Source organism: Macaca mulatta, chromosome 4 (genome assembly GCF_049350105.2).
Source record: "Macaca mulatta isolate MMU2019108-1 chromosome 4, T2T-MMU8v2.0, whole genome shotgun sequence".
Lineage (NCBI taxonomy): Eukaryota > Metazoa > Chordata > Mammalia > Primates > Cercopithecidae > Macaca > Macaca mulatta.
The window spans coordinates 74,989,171-75,011,188 of NC_133409.1; the positions used below are offsets into that span (position 1 = coordinate 74,989,171).

General features: G+C 39.1%; 1 long non-coding RNA gene across 3 annotated transcripts in view; it reads right to left on the reverse strand.

Annotated features, from left to right (window-relative positions):
* Window positions 1–273: 273 nt before the first annotated feature.
* LOC106998073 (uncharacterized) overlaps window positions 274–22,018 on the reverse strand; it is a 123,827-nt gene continuing 102,082 nt past the window's right edge. For 2 of the 3 annotated variants that reach the window (XR_013417007.1, XR_013417008.1), the window contains 3 exons: window positions 3,935–5,501; window positions 917–963; window positions 274–396 (listed from right to left, as the gene is read on the reverse strand). This is a non-coding gene — a long non-coding RNA (uncharacterized LOC106998073). Of the gene's footprint in view, window positions 397–916; window positions 964–3,934; window positions 5,502–21,110; window positions 21,252–22,018 lie in introns of those variants that run through there. The other variant, XR_013417009.1, reaches the window with a different exon arrangement.

Sequence of the window (22,018 nt, forward strand, 5' to 3'; positions counted from 1 at the left end):
GAGTCGCCATCCTTCTGAGAGAGACAAATGTATACCAGGGTGCAGGGGTTTCACAGAGCCTAAAAGTAGATGAAAGAAGCTACAGTGGAAGGACGTGGGGCAGCCGCAGGGGGAGATACTGCCTAATTCTCATCAGAAGGTCATCATGATCACCACTGTGATTCACAAAGATCACTCCTCCAGCAGTGTCATGGAAACACTGGAGAGAGATTCTACCAGGGAGACAAGTTAGAAAACCATTTCAAGGATACGGGTGGGAGTCGAGGCCAGAACTCAGAGTACTCTGTTTATTTCAAGGCACAAAACAGACCATTTCCTCGCTTACATCTCCATTCCCACTCCCTTCTACTGGGCACCTCTGGAGACATCTTCAAAACATTTGTTTCATTTGTTTTCCTAAAATTGAAAAAAAAAAAAAAAAGACGTGAACAATCTGTACTGGCAGTCTATCATTTTCATAAAGGCTTAAAGTCAAATGTGGGTTGTAGGGGTGGGGGATGGAGATCTTACAGATGCAATTTTCTGTTGAAAGACCATTTGAAGAAAACTGAAATTCGTGGTGAGGAACAAGTGTTCTGCTTAACAGTTTTAAGTTTCCTATGGGCCTTCCTGAGTCATCAACTGACTCATTCCACCTGCTCAATTTTATTATTAATTCCAAAAAAATTCTGATAACAATAGAGTCAAAATTATGTTGCAGGTTTTGATTTCTTTCCTCCCATTGCATAATTCTCCAGTTTTGCCCACATTTTGGCAGTTACTCTCACTACCCATGCAACAATGAGAAACATTCGTTTAAAAATATTTCCAACCCCCTCATGTTCACATGACATTGTTTCAATTCTAACTTTTTTTCAGTTCTTATATAAGATCCATTGCTATCTACTATTAGATCACTGTATTACGCGTGACTTACTTCTAATGTGCGGTAGGAGTCTGACAGATCGTTGATTTGGTTTCTCTCTAAAGCCAAAAAACAAAAACAAAAGGAGCATTTTGTGTATGAATGATTAGTCCCAATTTAGTTGCTTGTTGGATTTTTTTTTTTTAGTTAAAATTTTGTTACTTTGAGAAAAAATATATTTATTGCAATTATTCCTATAGGTAAATATGAGTGCATGTGTATGTAGTGTATGCCATAAATTTAAAGATATAATCTGATTAATGATCAAAATTCAGTAAAATTGAAATAAAGAAGCCCAAGTTGACCTCAGTTGTCCTTCAGGTGTGAACTCTGAAAGTCACTAAGTTTTCTAGAAATGACCACAAAGCAGAAGGGACATTCCTGCTTGAGGTGAATGCTTCTCTTAGCCTTCAGAATTTGGGTGAAAACTGTCTTGACACTGACTAGACATTGACTATATTATATTTGAAACAAAAATGTGAAATAATCTTTGTCACCAATTTTACCAAGTCAGTATAAAATTGTCAATGTTAAATATGGTCTGGAAGATGACATGTAGGTTTGAAATTAACTTAGGGATAAGATAGTTGCTTTAGGAAAATGGATCTGATTTTTTTTTTTGAGAGGGACTCTCACTCTGTCGCCCAGGCTTGAGTGCAGTGGCATGATCTTGGCTCACTGCAACCTCCGCCTCTCCACTTCCCAGGTTCAAGCAATTCTTCTGCCTCAGCCTCCGGAGTAGCTGGGACTACAGGCACGCACCACCACACCCGGGTTGGTTTTTGTTTTTTCTTTTTTTTGTTTTTTGTTTTTTTGTATTTTTAGTAGAGACAGGGTTTCACTATATTGGCCAGGCTGGTCTCTAACTCCTGACCTCGTGATCCGCCCGCCTTGGCCTCCCAAAGTCCTGGGATTATAGGCGTGAGCCACTGTGCCTGGCCTGGATTTGATTTTTTCACATAGGCTGAGAGATGAAGAAGAGGAAGACAGAGGGCAATGGTGAGAAGGAGAAAACACAGTTTGTCCTTCCTAGGTTGAGTTTTTACACAGCTGCCACTTCTCAGAGGCTAGGATTTCCTTCCGAGCCCCAGCCTTGTGATTTGCACATTAAGCCACTAGGCCTTGGGCCTCTCCCCATGAAAATATGCAATTGCTTAACCCAGGTAAGTCAAATATAGTAAAGATTCTAAAAATGTGAATTTTTCTTACACAAAATTCCAGTCTATACCAATGTAAGTACACATGGTTTGGCAGCATCTTCCACCTGTCTGCTCCAGTCAAAAATGTTTCAGTTTCCGGCTTTCAGCTGTGTAGGGGCTGAAGTAGGAGTAGCGGGGTAGAGGTGGTGCAGAAAACAAAAACTTTGCTATAAAATCTTGGGAAAAATACATAAAGATGAGGAAAACTGTACTTGCGCTTAGAACTGCACTTTAGTGTTTGTGATGAAAGAGTAAGACTTAGAATCATCATAGAACAAAAGCTTTTTCCCAGCTCAAGCCTTCAGTTACCTGCATCTCAGGAGAACCATGGAGGACCAAGGAGGAAGGACTGGACAAAGAGCCCCAGAATGTTAGTGTCAGAAAAGCATGGAGTCTCTCATAAAGCCAGACAGCAAACACAACTTCATATACAGATCTTTGCAGAAAAGCAAAACAAAGTTTCAGTGCTCTCCTTGGAAAAATCCTGAAAAGTGTCTAGTCGACAAGAGATGGCAAAAAGGAAATGGAAATATGGATTGGTACTTTTTTTACTTTACATATAAGGTAACTTTTACTTTACATATAAGGGTTCAGAAATATTAGGACACAGAGTCATCCATCCACCATATGTGTAAAATGGCATTTAGATTGCCTATCTTTAGTGTCTTATCTTTAATGACCTAGTCAAGTAGAAACAAAAATCTTCACAAGAATTTTCCTAAACATGAGATTGACCATGGTTCTTTCAATCCTATTTTCTGCACAGGCCCCAACATTCTCATCCAGCAGGTTCTCCACCCACAGAGAATCTCAGCTACTCCCTAGGTTTGGGGAGAGACCACACTAGATTTGTAGCTAAAAACAGCTCTGTGCGTGTGTGTGTGTGTGTGTGTGTGTGTGTGTGTGTGTGTGTGTATATATATATATATAAAGTTAGGCACCTCACTGATGAATTTCTGTATGTACCTAAATCCTGCCTAATGTACCTCTACGTATGTTTTTGTTTTCCTTTTTGTGCTTTCCCCCCTGCATCTATAATGGATATCTTTGAACTTTAAAAAAGATACTCCAGGGGTGACTACCACAAGCTTAAGGATATCTGGAAAGTTCTTACAAAAGACACTTTGGCATTTCATCCAGCCTTGAGCTTCCCTTCCAATAGGGCAATCTTTTATTGTCTATTAGGTAAAAAGACAAATGAACACATTTGGCCTCATTAATATTACTTTTCTACTAGAATGTCTCTCCTGTTTCTCTTCTTCTATCTCCCCAGTAGAATAAAGTATTCATCCATTTATTAAGAAATATACATTGAGTGCATGTTCTTTGCAAGGGGCTAGGGGACCAGTCAACCAGTTGAACTTACAGTAGCTCAGGGAGGGAGGACTGGGGCTTGGTGAGTTGTGCTAGTCTGGCTTGGGTACTACTTTAAATAGTAATTAGGATTGAGACTCTGCTAGTCCTTCTGGGAAAAGCTAAGGCTGGAAATGTAGGGAATGCTCTCCAGCTGTGGACAAAGGCAAAAGACTTATCATGGGAAACTGAATGGGCACTTATTATTCTAGAGACAAATATGGAGGTAGATCAAAAATCTAGATTTGAAACCAGGCAAAGTATAAAGAAAAAATATCAGGAAAGGGAGAGCAGAGTCCAGGAATTATTCTGTCCAAGCTGGGAAGCAGACTCCAGGTGACCAGGATCAACCCCAAGAATAAGCAGGCAGATGTTTAGATCACAGCCTTTGGAAGATTCTGTAGCCCTTTGTGGCAGACTCTAATCAATGTGAACCCCAAATATCACTTGCTATGATGTTCCAGGTCCTGCAACCTACCTGAGACTGGTTGGTGTGGTAGGAAGAATTGAAAACCTTCCTGTTCTCAGAAGAGCCATTCTGGGATCAGACAAGGCTGATCGGGAATAGTGTTGGCTCAAATGGAGGCCTTCTCAGCTGATACAGAAGCTCTTTCTAACAAAGAGAATTCAAGGATGGTGTTACGCACAATCAAACCAAGGATATTGCTTCCAAGAAGTAGAATGCCTTTCCTATCTGTTCTCTTTTCACTGGCCCCTTGTCTACTCGGACAGGGAACATGGCCTCTTTCCATTGAAAGCCCTAGAGAGATGAAGGAAATTCATCTTCGCCAAAGGCCTAGAGAGATGAAGGAAATTAAATAGTAACACCATGAAGAAACAATTTAAAATTAAATGTTAGACATTCCTCCTCTTTTTCATTTCTTTCTGTCACCACCACTAACAGGAAATCCTCACTGGCTAGCGTGTCTCCTCAGACTTCCAGAAAGCCAGTCTCATTCTCACTTTTTCTCCTCCTTACCCCTCTTCATTTCTCCTGCAGAGGACATAAGCTATCACTTAGGTTCTTTGTTTCTCTCCAACCCAGTCTCTTGAGCACTCAAACATTGCACCAACAGTTCTCTATCAACATATTTTATTTAAATAAAAAGGTATCAGTCTAAGAATAAGTAATGCTACTCTCTTTGGTGCTAAAGCAGTTGAAGTTGATTTTAGTAGCATCTTTTTCCTTTTCTATGACAAATAGTTGGCTCTCCGTTCACTTTAGAATTGCAAACCAAGCCCAGAATACAAAAGACATAAGATTAAAAGTTATATACAGATATGTGTGTGCATATATGTGTGCATGTGTGTCTAGCTGACCCTTGAACAACATGGGAGTTAGTGGTGCTGACCCCCTACACAGTAGTAGATTTATGTAAGATTTTTGACTTTGCAAAAATTTAACCACTAATAGCCTACTATTGACTGGAAGCCTTAGTAATAACACAAACAATTGATCAGCACATATTTTATATGTCATGTGTATTATATTCTGTATTCTTACAATAAAGTAAGCTACATAAAAGATGTTATTAAAAATTATAAGGAAGAGAAAAAATAGTCACTATTCATTAAACGGAAGTGGATCATCATAAAGCCTTCATCCTCATCATCTTCATGTTGAGCAGACTGAGAGGAGGCGGAAGAGGAGGCTTTGGTCCGCCATCTCATGGGTAGCAAAAGTGGAAGAAAATCAACACATAGGTGTGCCTGCATAGCTCAAATGTTGTTCAACTACATATATATATAAAATATACATACATATACAATATATACATATTATATACATATACATGTTTAGCTCATAAAGCAGGAAGCCTGATTACTTAGCTCATAGTGTGGTTCTTGGATCCGAATCAAGAGCTACTAAATCCTCAAGTCAGTGGATGAAGACTGAGTTCACTGTCCCATCCGCCAAGGCCAAGATTCCTAAGTCGAAGGCAACACAAAGTCTATAGGAGGAGGCCAAGAAGGACACCAACATTAAACCGACACAGGACTGAGTACCCAGACGGACTCTGAGTTTGGGGCCAATTCCACACTTGCTGTAAAACAGACGTGAAAAAACGTAATTAACTTTTAAATAACGGATAATCATATAGATTAACTAAAATCCCTTTTTGCCAGCCCTCAACTGGACCCTCTTGGATTCAATTACAAACAACTGATATAAAGTAGATGTGACTTAAAAGACATATCATTGAGGATATACACTTTTTGAAATATGTCTCCTCTAATCATCCATAGAATCTTAAATGCACACATTTCAGAAATCTTATAAATTCCTAATCAATGCATATTACTATACATTTTAAAGTCATAAATGCAATTTGATAAACTTGTAAATTAATTTAGCAAGCAGCCATTTTAGAAAAGTGACTGACAAGCTGGTAATTTTATTTACTAAAGATAATTTAAGCAGATACTTATAAATTCATTAAGGGGTGAATCATCTTCCATTCAACAAGTTTATACTGAATATTTAGGACATGTGTTCACCATACTAAACTAGGCGGAAAGCACCACTGAACACAGTATACATTCAAATAATGTTATTTAAGTAAAACAAGTTATATATACTGGGTCTTTTGTTCTAACAAATGTATCTTAATAAAGCAAATGTGTGTGTGTGTGTGTGTGTGTGTGTGTGTGTGTGTGTGTGTGTGTGTGTTAATGTTGGCTCTTTTAAGTATGAAATTTAAAAATTTTGGCATTAGGAACAAAAAAAAATATGTGGCTGTATTGACTCAGGAAACCTTAAATATTGGGTTATGCAACTAATTCAATCTAACTTCCTTCTCACATGTTTTTAACAACTGCGAAAGAAAGATAAGCTGTCTTTTTTTTTTTCAGTTCCCAGATGATTTTAATGTTTAGAAGAAACACATTTGAAAACTGTTCAACCATGATAATAATGAAGTTAAAATGTAAACAATAAAAGGCTATTTAAAACAAAATTTTAAATGATCAGATTGTGATAACAATGTTGGGGTGATTCTAGTGCAATTTGTGACAGCAAGCAATATCAAACGATAGGCTATCAAGATACACCAAAATATTTTATTTTTTAAGAAATTCCTCTTGGAAAAAAGAACAAAAGAAGAAAAAAGATATAAGCACAAATATTCACTGCAGTACTAATACAAAAGAAAAAAAATGAGAAGAATGTAAGTGTCAACTATGAGAAAGATTTAATTGTATATTTTTAATTTGCTGAAATATTATAAGGAATGTTAACACATCAGCTAAGTTTTTGCAATAACATGGAGAAATTCTGGCTGTATAACGTTAATTGTAAATGTCAACTATATGATCACTCCCATACTGTGGTTTTAGCTGTTAATATTATAAACAAGTAATGGAAAAGCAATTTAGAAGACAAAATAAAAAGGCGTCCGCTACAAAATAAAAAAGCTATCATGAGAACCACTCCACCCAATCCCAGACCTCTCAAGTGGGGTATTATGTGCCTGTTATTATGGGAGAAACATCTGCTGGTAGATTAGATGCTGTTTTAAGGAAGAAATAAAAGAATTATGCATGTGTTTTGGAGGAAAAAGAAAGAAATTGCATGGGGAAACATTATTCTTGTTTTATTCTCAAAATTAAAACATAGGTGATAATACAGGCTAATTAGATATGTATATTATTGTTGATTATGTGCCCCAAAAAGGTATGTTTAAGTCCAAACTCCAAGACCATGGGTGACCTTATTTGGAAATAGGGTTTCTACAGATGTCATCAAGTTAAAATGAAGTCATACCAGGATTGGGGGGCCCTAATCCAATGACTGATGTCCTTTTTTTAAATTTTAATTGTAATTTTAAATCTTAAATTTTTTTATTATTTTTTGAGACAGGGTTTCTCTCTTGTTCCCCAGGCCGGAGTGCAATGGTGTGATCTTGGCTCACTGCAACCTCCACCTCCTGGGTTTAAGTGATTCTCCTGCCTCAGCCTCCCAAGTAGCTGGGATTACAGGCGCATGCCACCACATGCTGCTACTTTTTGTATTTTTAGTAGAGATGGGGTTTCACCATATTGGTCAGGCTGGTCTCGAACTCCTGACCTCAGGTGATCCACCCACCTCAGCCTCCCAAAATGCTGGGATTACAGGTGTGAGCCACCGTGCCCGACCACTGGTGTCCTTTTGAGAAGAGAAAAATGTAGACAAAGACACACACCCAGGGAGAATTCTGTGTGATGAAGGCAGGCCGTGGGGAGCTGCATTCACAAGGCAAGGAAGGCCAAGGAGAGCCAGCAGCCAGCAGAGGCTGGAAGAGACCAGGAGGGATCCTCCCCTGGAACCTTCTGAGAGAGCACATCCCTGCCAGCACCTCCACTTTAGACTTCCAGCCTCCAAAACTGGGAGAGAAGAAAATGCTGTTGTGTTAAGCCACCTAGTACCTAGTCTGTGGTCCCTTATCACAGCAGCCCTAGGGTGCTAACATACATAAGCAAGCTAATTAATATCCAGGGATACTGCTTTCCAAAATATTACTTTCTGGTTATTGATACTTATGAGGCAAGAAATTCAAGCACTGTTCTTTACATATTATGAGACCAGGCTTTGCAAAACTCTTTCAAAGTTAAGGGGCAAGAGTTACTATCATTTTGGAACTGTACTGGCAGCATGGCACTGTGATTGGGGGAGTCACAAGACATGGGTCCCAATATTGACTCCATCACCCAGTGGTGACTTTGAACAAGTCACAACCTCTCTGTGCCTGTTTCTTGCTTCGTAAAATGGTGATAAGAATTGTCTCACTGGACTATTATGAGAACATTAGCTAATAAATGTAAAGCAATTAGAACAGTAGCTGGCCCGTTATAAGCCTTCAATAAATGTTAGCTATAATTATCATGTCTGACTAAATATTTTGGTTCTATTCCCATTTTAGAATTGCAGAAATTTCACAGGCATATATTTAGAATGCATATATCAATTTGTAAATTACTTATATTCCACTATATCAACACTTCTCTCTTCCCAAATCCAAGTGATTCCTACTCATATTAAGTTATATAACTTCAAAAGCCCTGATCCTAGGACTATGAGAAAAGGTGAGTGGGCAAGAGGGGGGAAGAACTAGAACATAAAGAAAATATTGCTGATTTGAGTTCCTCTGGAATTGAAATTCTATGAAGCAGTGTCAGGCAGGATCAAAGAGGATCAGAGGTTTGAGCGTGGCTGCTTGACAAGCCAGGTGCTGAGACAAGCAGCATCTTCCGTGTCAGTGTAGGAAACGGGACATTGGTTTTACTTCTTCTCATGTGGATCCACAATTGAGTGAGATTTACTCAGATGTCTGGGCTACACTTGGCCCATATTTTTGTACTCACTGGGGGACTCCACACAGGAAATACCTTCAAGCAGCAGCAGAGTGTTCTGGCCAGCATCATTCAAGTGAAAGGGTGAGCTCTTTTCAGGATAAGTCAGGCAAATCAGTTGCAAATTTGTCAAATGCCTGTCCCAACCATCAGTTTGCATATGAATCTGTTCGTAGTTGTCACCATCCTGCTCTTAAAAGCTTCCCAGAGGCGGCAGAGGTTGCAGTGTGCCAAGATCGCGCAATTGCACTCTAACCTGGGCAACAAGAGCAAAACTCCATCTCAAAAAAAAAAAAAAAAAAAAAACCTTCTCAGAGGCCAGTCATGGTGGCTCATGCCTGTCATCCCAGCACTTTGGGAGGCTGAGGCAGGTGGATAATTTGAGGTCAGGAGTTCAGGACCAGACTGAACAACATGGTGAAACCCCATCTCTAGTAAAAATACAAAAATAGGCCGGGCGCGGTGGCTCACGCCTGTAATCCCAGCACTTTGGGAGGCCGAGGCGGGCGGATCACAAAGTCAGGAGATCGAGACCACGGTGAAACCCCGTCTCTACTAAAAATACAAAAAATGAGCCGGGCGCAGTGGCGGGCGCCTGTAGTCCCAGCTACTCGGGAGGCTGGGGCAGGAGAATGGCGTGAACCCAGGAGGCGGAGCTTGCAGTGAGCCAGGATCGCGCCACTGCACTCCAGCTTGGGCGACAGAGCAAGACTCCGTCTCAAAAAAAAAAAAAAAAAATACAAAAATAGCAGTACATGCCTGTAATCTCAGCTACTTGGGAGACTGAGGCAGGAGAATCACTTGAACCTGGGAAACGGAGGTTGCAGTGAGCCAAGATCATGCCACTGCACTCCAGTCTGAGTAACAGAGTGAGACTCCGTCTCAAAACAAACAAAAAAACAAAACAACTTCCCAGATATCTTAAATATTTATTGTCACCGTAACTGCCTTGCCTATCTCTGTGGTAATTATGCCTGCAATTCTCTAGGCTTCCTCTTTCATCGTACCTCATAGGCTAGTGTAAGCCTGGGTCTCCAGCTAGGAAGAGGTGGTAAGTGAACAGCTCTCATGGGGGGAAGCATAGCACTATGCAGTGCCAGAGATTTCTGAAAGAATAGTTCATGTTTCTGAAGGCCAAATCCAAAATTTGCTCCCGCTGAGAAACCAGCTATTTAGATGTCCCTGACTAATCTACTGGGCTTTCTTCTATAAATTAAGTATAAAATAAGATTGTTCTGATAAGCAGTGTATACTGTTTTATATTTTTTTAAGCATGCAACTTGCAGTAGTATTCAAATACAGTATCCACATGGAATCCAGTCCCATGAACCAGTCCAGGTTCAAAGTCACTCATGAATAAATGCAAGAGGAAAGCAAAGTTTGACAAATACCTGTGCTGTCAACAGAACCAAGAAAAGGACCTTTGTAGAGAAATGGGGGAGACTACAACTCATATTGTGAATGGTATTGGTGCTGACATGTTGCTGGCACCTGAAAGAAATAGCTTTTATTGAATGTCAGCTTAAGAAGAAGAAAAGAAAGGAAACGGAAAAAAAAAATTAGCTGAATGAGTACAAGGGAAAAGATCAATAACTCCCTCTGATGTTTTTTTGGCAAATTGGCCAAGAAAGGGCTGAAGTCTTTACTGGCTGACAATTCTGGCATCTTTCCCAAATAGAAATGTTGCAGCCAGAAACTGCACTTAGTGAATTTAGTGAGACATTAGTTTGGGAATATACATAAAGGGAAGAGCACAGACCAACAGACTGTCATCAAAGCACCTAGATCTACCCTGATCCCATGCAATGACAACTGGTTTATGCTACCTGGGCCAGACCTCCCACTTGATGAGGACACAGGGACCCTAATGCCCAGGTTGTGTGCTCCGCACCCAGCATGAGTAGTATGATCGCGCAACTTCTCACCCAAATCCAAACACCTCAGGAATGAAAAGAGGTACAATTAATCATCAGGCTGGGCCATAGGGGTAAACCTTGCACTCTCTCAGGCAAACCACAACATATTAACAGGCTAACAGGAACATGTGTGTCTCCCTAGAAATCCACTCATTTGTAGTCATTGACTATGATCACTGACCCAGACCTTACCCACAAGAAATGGGCGGTAAAAGGGGAGATCACTTGTGTTAAATTTGTCACTCCTGCTGGAAAATGACCTCAAATCACTTGCCCATATGGCTTGGGGACAGGAGTGCTATCTTTCTGTGTTTTTTAGACTTTTTATCCAGTCAAGCAGATTTTCAACACAGAGTTTTCATGATGGCTTAAATAGGGATAGGTAAGTGTCATTGTTATAATTAAAATGCAAACATCGACAACACAACAATGAAGCAAAGGCATCCAACAGTTTGAAAAGAAGAGAGAGACCTGAGTACAGTCACCAAGTTCTAGTTTGCTTCCAAATGCAGAAATTCTGTTGGTTCCATCATACCATTTTTGTTGGTTCAATTCTTAGTGTTTTCAGTTTTGTAAAGACTACTTTTTTATTACCATAGAAATGTTAAGTTTTCCTCTCTCTCTCATTTCAATCTGTTTCTCCCACCCAACGCCACCCAGGTAGTTCAATTTTGAATTGTAATAGATGCACATTTGTTTCTATTAAGTTCTGAATCATGTCATGAAAATAAACTTAAAATAGATGACTTAAATATGGAAAATAGTCATTTAGCCACCAGGATTCACTGACCAAAAATTTCAATTCAGTCTGAGCACGCCCCACAGAGGCTGAGAGCTCCAGACATCTTCTGATGTGGCTGCCTCAAAATCACAGCATGCTGTCTTAAGTACAGCTTGAGTAACATGTGTAATATGTGTTACTTTCAAAGCTCTATCCCAAATAAAGGCCTGTTTTATCTTCGTGAGAATTTTGAGAGAGGTCCTAGAGAAAACACATTTATGTCCATTTTGCAGATCAGGAAACCAGCACACAGAGAGAAATCTGGCTGCCTGGAGCCACACAGTTGATTTGAAACAAATTCAGCAGCACTGATGTGTCTAACTTCTATCCTGGCCTATTTTTTATAAAAACTGCTAACTCAATTCTGCCACCATCTCAAGATGTTAAGATCTGTCACCTTGCCACTCATACCCATCCAATCTTCGAAGGAATCTACTGTTGATATTTAGTCTCTGGGACACAGAATGTATAACTATGAATAACAGAATCATAGGATTGGGGTATTTTTATGTGCTCCTCAACTGGCACTCAGTCTAAATATGTAACCCATATTTGGAGCCCAAATATAAGAGTGATTACAACTATTTTAGGTACCTACTGAACTCAAAACTTTTTAATTTCTAAGAAACAACATTTTCATAATTGCATTAGCTCAACCACATTTTCAGAAAAATAACATGGACTCAAATGTATATGTTATTAATGGATTTGCCTTACGAAAATTTTCAGTCATTTTGAGGTTTTGGTTCTTGATTTCCCACATTCCCATTACAGTAACAGCACCATAAAATTTTATATAAATTGCTAGAATAATGGTAAATATTTTGAAAACCCCTTCCTAAAGAAGAGGTGATTATATAATGAATCATGCTAATCAGCAAACAGAACATCAGGAAAAAGGTATAAGCTGGGGCCACAAATATCAATGAGGATGTCCAGTTGCCACATTGGCATATATACCCATCCCTCTCGCTAAAGTCCAAGGGAAATAGGAGGAGAGATTTCTCAAGATCCTGTTGACGTCAGAGATGCTGTGAATGTTCTTTGCTAACTATGACTGACTAAACCCGAACGTTGAACGTTTTTGGTGATAACAGTTCGTGGTAAAAGAAGTTAAAAATTTTTAGATAATATTTTCCCTATGTCTGTTAGTTTGAAGAAATAGTCAGGGTAGGTGGCTGGGGAAAAGAAAGAGAACAAAATGTCTTTCCTTTGGGCTAAAGCCAAGGACAACCTCAAAGAAGATATTCTTCAGAGATGAAAAATCAGAGGAATGACTTTAGGAATGCGACTGAAACCCTGGGTGACACGTGACATATGGGGTGAAAGGTTTGTAACACAAGAGGCATACTAAATTTTTTGGGGTGGGCTCTGAGGCTGGGTCCTTTTTTAGGGTTCTTTGTTTTTCATTTTTGTGTGTGGGCTCTTTGTGCTTTGAAGTTCCAGCCAGCAACAAAGAGAAAAACTTGCTCTGGTGTTTTTAGTTTGGCTGAGAGCTGCAATTTAGCTAAGGCTTCCCCCATATATGGACTGTAGGCTGATGCTGCAGGGTTGGCCGAGCCTGTCATAACCCTCTCAGTGTGTCTCTGAAATGGACACGGGCTTGGGATCTTGTAAGGAAACTTGTGAAGCCATCATTACTGTACAGCTACAAAATTCATCAACACAGCTAAAAAGAATAGCCTGTTGCCATTTATCCGAAGAGGTTAACAAACATCCAGCACACTGCCTATTAAAACGTAAAAGCAGCCTTGAGTTCTTTCATTCCCTGGCACTGGCTTCATGATCCTGTAGGGACCTTCTCGTTAGGACTTGTTGCTTCCACTTTCAATGTTATTAGTGGCAAACCGTTAGGCCAACAGTTATGCCCTGTTCTTTTGTTCTTGTAGGAAACATCTGTTCTTTTGTCAGAGAGCACATGCCAAAAACTCTGCGATTATAAGCAGTGAGCTCTTCGGGGAGCAGTCAAGGCATCACACACCCTGGAGCACAGACCTTGAAAACTTCCCGCACTCCCGCCTGGGTCCTGGCAGCCTCCTGGAGCTAGACAATTTGCTAAGTTAGTCACAATGAGGTCCCCAACCTAGGCCCCCAAGCACCCAGGCTGGAGGGAGGGAGGAAGGCAGGCAAGTAGGGAAGCATGGAATGAGGCAGAGAGTGGAGGTTAATTATCGATGAAGCTACATAAAAACATCTTTAGATGCTCACTTGGCAAGAGTATGTGGGCCACCCACGTGGATCTGAACCCTCCAGGCCAGTGCTCACACTGTATCACATACACGGTTCATGCTAATGGGAGAAGGAGGTAGAGACTACGCACACTGGGAGGCGTGCAGAAAATGATGAAGGAAGCACTCAGGAGTGCCTGTGGTTCTAACTTATCAGTTCTCTCAAAGGTGCAATGCTTATGGCTCGCCCTTGCTTTCAAGGGTCCACAAGCAGACTTGGGAGCCATGACGCCTGGGTCTGAATCTGGGCTTCACCCATTCTAGATCTCTGACACTAAAGGCATTACAAGTTCACCGAGCCTCAGTTGCTTTATCTGTAAAATGACAGCAATAATGGTATCTGTCATATAAATGAGCTAATGTGTAAAATATCTGTATAACAAAATAAGTTAAATCAATAATCTAAGTTTCTGCCTTAACAAGCTAAAAAAGAACAATAAATGAAACCCCCAAAAAGCAAAAGCAAGGAACAATAAAAATTGGAGTAAAAATAAAGTAGAAAACAAAAAAATAGAGAAAAGGTTGATTCATTAAAAATATTAATAAAGTTGACAAATTCCTAGATAGACTTTAAAAAAAGAAAGATAAAACACAAATTACTAAATTCAGGAATTAAAAAGGAGATATAACTAAAATATTTTCAGACATTAGAAAGTTAAAAAGCAAATATCATAAACAACATTGTGTTAATACATTTGATAAATGAAATAATGATCTCCTTAGAAATACAATGAAAACTGTAGAAATCTAATATTTAAGTACCCTTATACCTGTTAAAGAAATGAAATTCATGATCAAAATCTTTGCACAAAGAAAATGTCAGGCCCAACTGATTTAAAGCTAAATTCTTTGAAATATTAAGAGATAAAAGATAGCAATCTTTAAACAAAAACACTTTTAGAAAATAGAGGAGGAATGAGCATTTCTCAACTCTTTATGAGTCCAGCATTACACCAATACCAACACAGACATTTCAAGAAAAAAAATTATAGATAAAAATAATTTTTAATATATATGTAACAATTATCACCAAAATATTAGCAAACGGAATCCAGAAATGTATAAGAATAATATTACACCATGGCCGGGAATGATTTATTTAAGGAATGCAAGGTCAGTCTACCATTGGAGAATAAATCAATATAATTTACCACATTAATAAATAAAGAAGAAAATTCACATATTTGAATAGATGCAGAAGTTGCACTTTAGAATATTCAACACCCATTCATAAGTTCTTAGCAAATTAGGAATAGAAAAACTTCCTTATCACAAGGCACCTATAAAAAACCTACAGTCATAACACACTAAATGGCAAAAAAAAAAAAAGGAAAAAGAATGCTTTCCCATGAAGATTAGGCAGAGAAAATGATGTCTGGTGTCATCACTCACCACTATTATGAAGTAATGTTGTGAAACTCTTATACAGTGCAATAAGGCAAGTAAAAGAGAAAAGGGGCATAAAAGTTGAAAGTACAAAATTTATTTGCAAAAGATACAACTATCTATCTAGAAAATTCTAAGGTATCTACAAAAAGAGCTACAAAAACTTGATACATGAATTTAATAAGATCATAGGATATCAGATGAATGGGACACAGGAAATGCTACCCCACAATATGGCACCTTGGTTTCAACTGAGTATTTTAAGCTGAAGGAAACTGAGAAAACTGCAGAAGTAGAAATGTCTCACTGACCTTCCCTTTTTCCTTCCCTGACCTTCTTCTTTCTTCTCTGAAGCATGGTCATAAAAGAATTCTCTGACCTATCTTCCCTGAAAGTAAGTCATAAGAGTCTCCTTCCACAGAGTTCTTCCCCTCTACCCAGAGGCCAAGAAGAATCTAAACTAAAAACCATTGCTGAGGTCATACCCCCTTGTTGTCCAATTATACTTCCACATGACTGCCCATTCTTCACTACAGCCAAGAATAAAAATACACAGTTTTCCTGGGTTCTTTATTTCTGAAGACTCCCATGTCATCTAAAACTTTGGTTAAGTAAATTGGTTATGCTTTTCTCTCATTAATTTGTCTTCCTTTATAAAGGTGTCAGCCATCAACCTTGCAATGACGGACGAAAAGATATTACTCCTTCTCCCTTACAAGATCAAAACACAATTACTATACACAATTTGATTTATATATAGAAAATGTAGAAATAATTTGAATTTTTAAAACAATAACGTTTACACTAGCTTTTAAAAAAGTACTCAGGAATAAATTTAACAAAAGATGCCAATGACTTATATACTGAAATCTATAAAACATTGCTGAAAGAAATTAAAGATATAAATAAACTGAGCAATATATCACATTCATGAACTGGAAGGCTAAATATTAAGATAAGCATTTTCCCAAACTGATCTCAGCTTCAAGGCATTCATGATTAAAATCCTATCAGATTATTTTATAAAAATTAATAAGCTATATTAAAATGCATGTGGATATGCAAAGGACCTGAGATATAGCCAAGCAATTCTAGGAAAAATCAGAGGACTTTCACTGCCTAACTTCAAGACTTCCTATATAAAGGTACAAAAATCAAGACAGTGTGGTTTTGGTGTAAGGATAGACACATAGGATACAGAAACAGAACTGACTGCAGAAATAGATCCAAACTCATATGGTCAATTCACTTTCACAAAGACACTAAGGCATTTTAACGAAGCAAGTGTAGACGTTTTATTCAGTTGTCAATGCTGAAACAATTGGACCTTGATGGGGAAAAAATGATCCTCAGTCCCTATCTCACACCTTACACAAAAATTTATTTGAAATGTATTAAATAACTCAACATAAAAGTTAAAAAAATCATAAAACTTCTATTACAGGAGATAATATCTTTACAATCTTGAGATGGGAAAAGATTTCTTAGGACACAAAAAGCATTAAACTTAAAAAAAAAACAAATTCTATTCATCAAAATTAAAACTTCTGCTTTTCAAATGACATATCTGAGAATGACAAAGTACTACACAGACTAGGGGAAAGTTCAAACAGGTAGGTAGATATGCTATTGGGAAGGGCAGGAATCCTCAGTTCTTAGTCTTACTTAGGAGAAAGGATTCTGCCGAGTGACAATTTAGCCATAAAAAAAAAAAAAAAAAAAGAATTCATGAAAGAAAATCGAGAGCAGAGAGTTTATGTAGAGAGACAATACCCTCTGAAAGATGAGGCAGAGTGCATTGCTGTAAGAGAATGAGACAGCAGCACCCATTCTGCATTGGGTTTTTAGTATGTCAGATTTTTCTTGAAGTTCCTGCCTCTTTCTTAAGTCTCCGCCTTTTTTCCTTGTCTAATTTTTCCTTCTTCTGCCTTAAGTCCCCATCTTTTCCCCTCCTGGTCCCCACTCCAGGCTTGTGAGACCCTCTCTTAATATTGGTTGGTGCGCATGCATGAGCCTGGTGTTGGACACACGTTCTACCTAACAGCTGCATTCCTTGTTAACGCCATCCCAGAAAGGTTGTATAGCAGTCAAATCTGTACTTACTGTGCCTGCATATTTCTTAGGAATGTCCCCTTTTGTGATTCTCCTTCCTTATCAGCATGTACCTAGGAACATTCTGACATTTTAACTGTAGAGTGAGAGATGACTGGGCATCTTAAGGGGCGTTGCTTTCTGCATAGGTATTTCTCCTCCTGTCTGCTCATATCCAGTATGCATGTTTTGGATAGTCTCTGGGGCGTAAGACTTTCCAGACCTCCCTTTTCTCAGGGGCTCCCCACTTCTACTCACGTCTAGCTATTTGCCTACTCTAACAGATAGGTAGATAGATGGGTAGGTAAATGATAGATAGATGATTGATAGACATAGGTAGATGGTAGGTAGTAGCTAGATAGACAGACATAGATTAGATAGATGATAGATTATAGATAGATTAGATCATTTGATTGATCGATTGATAGATTCAATAGATTAGATAGATATAGAGATAGATAGATTGACTGATTGATTTAGACGGATGATTGCTAGACAGAATGATGGAAGATAAGACACTTTTTGTAGAGATATATCTTCTTTGTGTTTCCCATAATTCTTGTCCCTCATGTCTATGTTACAAGAACAATGATATATATATATATATATAAAAGCCAATAAAGTGAGCACGAACAAGATGTCGTCTTTAGTCAAGGAAATAGGAACAAGAGCTCAAGACCCAAGCCCTCCAGCAGGGGAGAACATAAGTGTTAAAAATCACAAGGCATTCTCTGAGAAGTAGGAAAAAGCATAGTGTTATGTCATACCATGCAACACAATCAGACCATCATCAGCTTTGTTAAAATAAAATTCTCTATGATGTTTATCTGATTTGGCCCACCCTTGGTGGCAGAACCCAAATATTTTACATAGCAATAAAGTGTTCTTGTAATCAGGCATTTTCCATTTGTATTACATGTTTTGAGTACCCAGTATTGATCTGAGGACTTGAAAAATATTAGCCCATTTAATACAAAGACCTTATGAAGTAGGTGCTCTTATTGTTATTTTCATTTTATAAGTGAGTTAAGTGATTCACAGAGTCTTGAAATTATCTGCCCCACATCGCAAAGTTAGTCAGTGGCAGAACCAAAACTCATCCCAGGCAGGTGGACAGCAGTTTCTCTGGCCCTAACTTGTTGATAAGGAATGATCCCCCTCGCCCCTCCCCATTCTAAAATGAGAGCTACACATTTTATGCACACACATGTACAATGCCAAGTGGTTTTGCTATCAGTCTCCAGGACCACTCACCGAGGAGTAATGTCAACTTTCTAGCAGCATCAGTAAGGCAATCATTTTAGCTGAACTGAAGTGTCTTCTTTGTGTGTCTATAGTTCTTGTTCCTCATACTCTAGAACAGTGGCTCTCAAAGGGGGATCTCAAAAACAGCAGCATCAGCACCATCTGGGAATGGGTTAAAAATTCAATTTCTCCAGCGGTGCCCATGACTGACAGAATCAGAAGCTGTGGGGTGCATTCTAGCCTCTGATTTATCAAATGCCCTCAAGGTGATGACCAGGAGGCTAACATGGGAGAACTACTGGTCAAGGGTACTGCCTTTTCACTTGAGGGTTCTGGTCACTCTTGGCATTTGTTATCTATTGACTCAAACTTACATCTTTAAGCACTGAGGCTTTAAGTTTTGATTTGGAGTGAGGGCTTTGTTTTGTTAAAATCCTGAAAGCTGGCTGTAGTGTGTGATACTGCAGCTGGTGAAGGTACACTCAGTGTGGCCATACTGGCAACTGCATTCTTACTGGCATATCAGATTTGCTTTATTGTTTTTCTACTATGACCATAGAAGCAGGATGTCAAAGTCTGATTGAAACCACCATTGCAAAATTATAACTGAGACAATGAAAGAGATCTGACCTAACCAACTCCATCTTGCTTCTAACCTCCAAGCTGTCTTTGTTCATTCCTGGGCATAGGCTGAACTAACTATGGGAGGTACCTAGCTTTGAAACAACGATGATCACAGCCCTTTCCCAAAACAAACCCTCTTAGTCACAAGATTTGAAATTATAGGTTAGGAGTCATGCAGCTGAAGGCTGCAAGATTCTAAACTTCCCCAAATTGCTCCTGGGGATAGCATCACTATTGTAAAACCTAAATAAGTACTTGAGATATTTTGCAGACCCTGTACTCCATGGATCGGCTGGCACCACTCAGATCAATAAACTGGCGCATCTGGTCTTATGGCCCCCTACCCAGAAACTGACTCAGCAAAAGAGGACAGCTTTGACTCCCTATGATTTCATCTCCAACTCAACCAATCAGAACACCCTACCCACCAAATTATCCTAAAAACTCCGATCCCTGAATTCTCAAGGAGACTGATTTGAATAATAAAAAAACTCCAGTCTCCTGCACAGCTGGCTTTGTGTGAATTACTCTTTCTCTATTGTAATTTTCCCGTCTTGATAAATTGACTCTGTCTAGGCAGTAGGCAAAGTGAACCCATTGGGCAGTTACACCTCTGGCAGGGAAATATCCTACCTATTTAAAGAAACAACTGAAAGTGAGGTCATTGAACAAGAATGTCATGTAACTTTCCATGTAATTCCCTTAACCACCTTGCTGGTAAGAATGTTTCACTCATTATTGTTCAGTCACTTGGGACCATGATAACTCTTCAGAAGAGGGAAGTTCATGTGGGCAAGAGCTGGTACAGGCCAGGTAGAGAAGGAGGAGCAAATGACACAAACCATGAATGCAAGTTTTGTTTTTCATTGTAAAACATTATGTTTCTTCCTCATATGAGCATCAAGTGGGAAACGATCTGTACGGTGGAAGAAAAACAAGAGTTCTACTTTAATAAAATAAGAACACACATCACCACCTACACATTGGATATTTGGCAGTAGATCATGGCTACAGGATTTATGGGAAGCACAGAAATGAAGAGGAGAAATCAAGCACTAGCCCAGAGACTGCAGGACTCATTATAAATAGCTATCTTTAATTAAGAAATGAGTATCTTTGAGAAGAAAATAATGGGTTGTGGAAATGAGCTAAGAGAGGAAAAGAGGTTCTGATTAAAATTACCTTCTCAAGGAGCTAGAAGAAATGTTAGATATCTTCTAGTACAACCTCCTGATTTGACAGAAGGAGACTGAGTCACTCTAGTTGGAGCCAAGTAATTTCCAAACCAAGGTCAACTACTCCTTAGACCAAGAGACCAGAACTCAGACCCTGGTCTCTTGGCTTCAATTTGTTTGGATGATTAAAGTCCTTATTCTTCTGAAACATGCCAAATGATTGAACTGCAGACAAGGGTGAAGGCACCACGGACTGGCTGTCCAGGGGGCTATTCAATTAGAACAGTAAAGCTTGATTTAGGTTTTCAGTGGCATGAATATCAGAGCTGGTGCAACAACATGGTCCCCTATAAGGTTCTGGAAAAGCAAACTCATAAAGTGTGAAAAATGTATCTACAGTCCAGGAAAACAAGACCATAACAGGCTCTCTCCCAAAGAGAAATGGGCTAAATTTTCACTGGGTGGGTAAGAAGCCTCCTATGGACACAAATTCTACTTTATGATCAGCCTACGGCAGAGGCACAAGTCACAAACACAACTTCAATGCTTCTATCCATGAGTCATGCCCGCCCCTGAGTAAAGTAAGGGACCTTCACAGTGTCTATTAAGAGAATTTTAAAAATCAAGCACACAAGAAAGAAAAGTGTCATTGTGATGCTAATTGAGGATGCTATGTTTTGGGGTTGTTTCATACAGTTCTTTAAATTTTCATAAATAGAGTTTCTGCCTCTATTTGCATTCTGAAAAGATGGTCCTTTTTCTTTCTAACATTAACATGGTATCACCCTCCCCAACTCAAAAGTAAAATCAAAAGAACAGTTAAGGTTCAAAATGTTTAAATTATGCAAAAATAAAAGGAAATAAGAATAAAAAGCAATACCTCTTTGTTTCAGCCTGCCCTTGTTCCTGCGAAAATCCATCTCATTATATTTACGTGTCCCAATTTAAAGAATAACACACTCGGTGGGGGTCCAATGACTGTTAATGCTGCTATTGTTAACATCATGAATGGTGTGGGGCTTTTTCCTACCCAGGCACCACATTTTGGAACAAAGGAAAGGAACAAGGTAGCTCTGCTATTATCCAGATTGGCCTCTGGCATCCACCGGAGGAAGTGACTGAGGCCGGCTGCTCTTTCTCAGGTATCCCCGGGGAATATACACGTGCGATTAGCCTAACTGGCCACTGGGTGTGACCACGCTCCGCACAAAAGGAAGCAGAGGCTGTTCTCAAGGGATTATCCTGGCAGAGCTTAGGCACGCGCGTGCACGCACACACACGTGCGCACACACACACCATGAAGCCTTCACCCTCGGAAGGGAAAGTTTAATAAGTCAGTTCATGCTTGTTTGTAACTTCCAAGTATACACTTTGGGTCCACATTATTCATTTCCTTTTCACTCTACAAAGATTATAACCCATCTTTCTATCAGGTCTCAATGAAAGAAAAAGAAGCGTATCAGTTCTGTATCCCAAATAACACAAATCAAAAGAAATCATCCCCTACATTAAATCTAAACACGCCTGTAGCAAAATCTGTCCATCCAAAAATCATATACCTCTGATTCCCACAACTAATAGTGTCTGTGGCTGGATTGCAAAGACAAGTATTTCTGGGTTTCTTTTGAAGAGCAAAGCCTAACATATTTGTGGTAGTGAATTAGACCCACATCCACTGCAGTTTTAAAGAAAACTGATTCAGCTATGCATGACAAAGACTTGAGTTCCAGTGTCATAGAAGAGCACTGTGCTCAATAACTTCTCATGATACTATCGGCTAATCAGGAT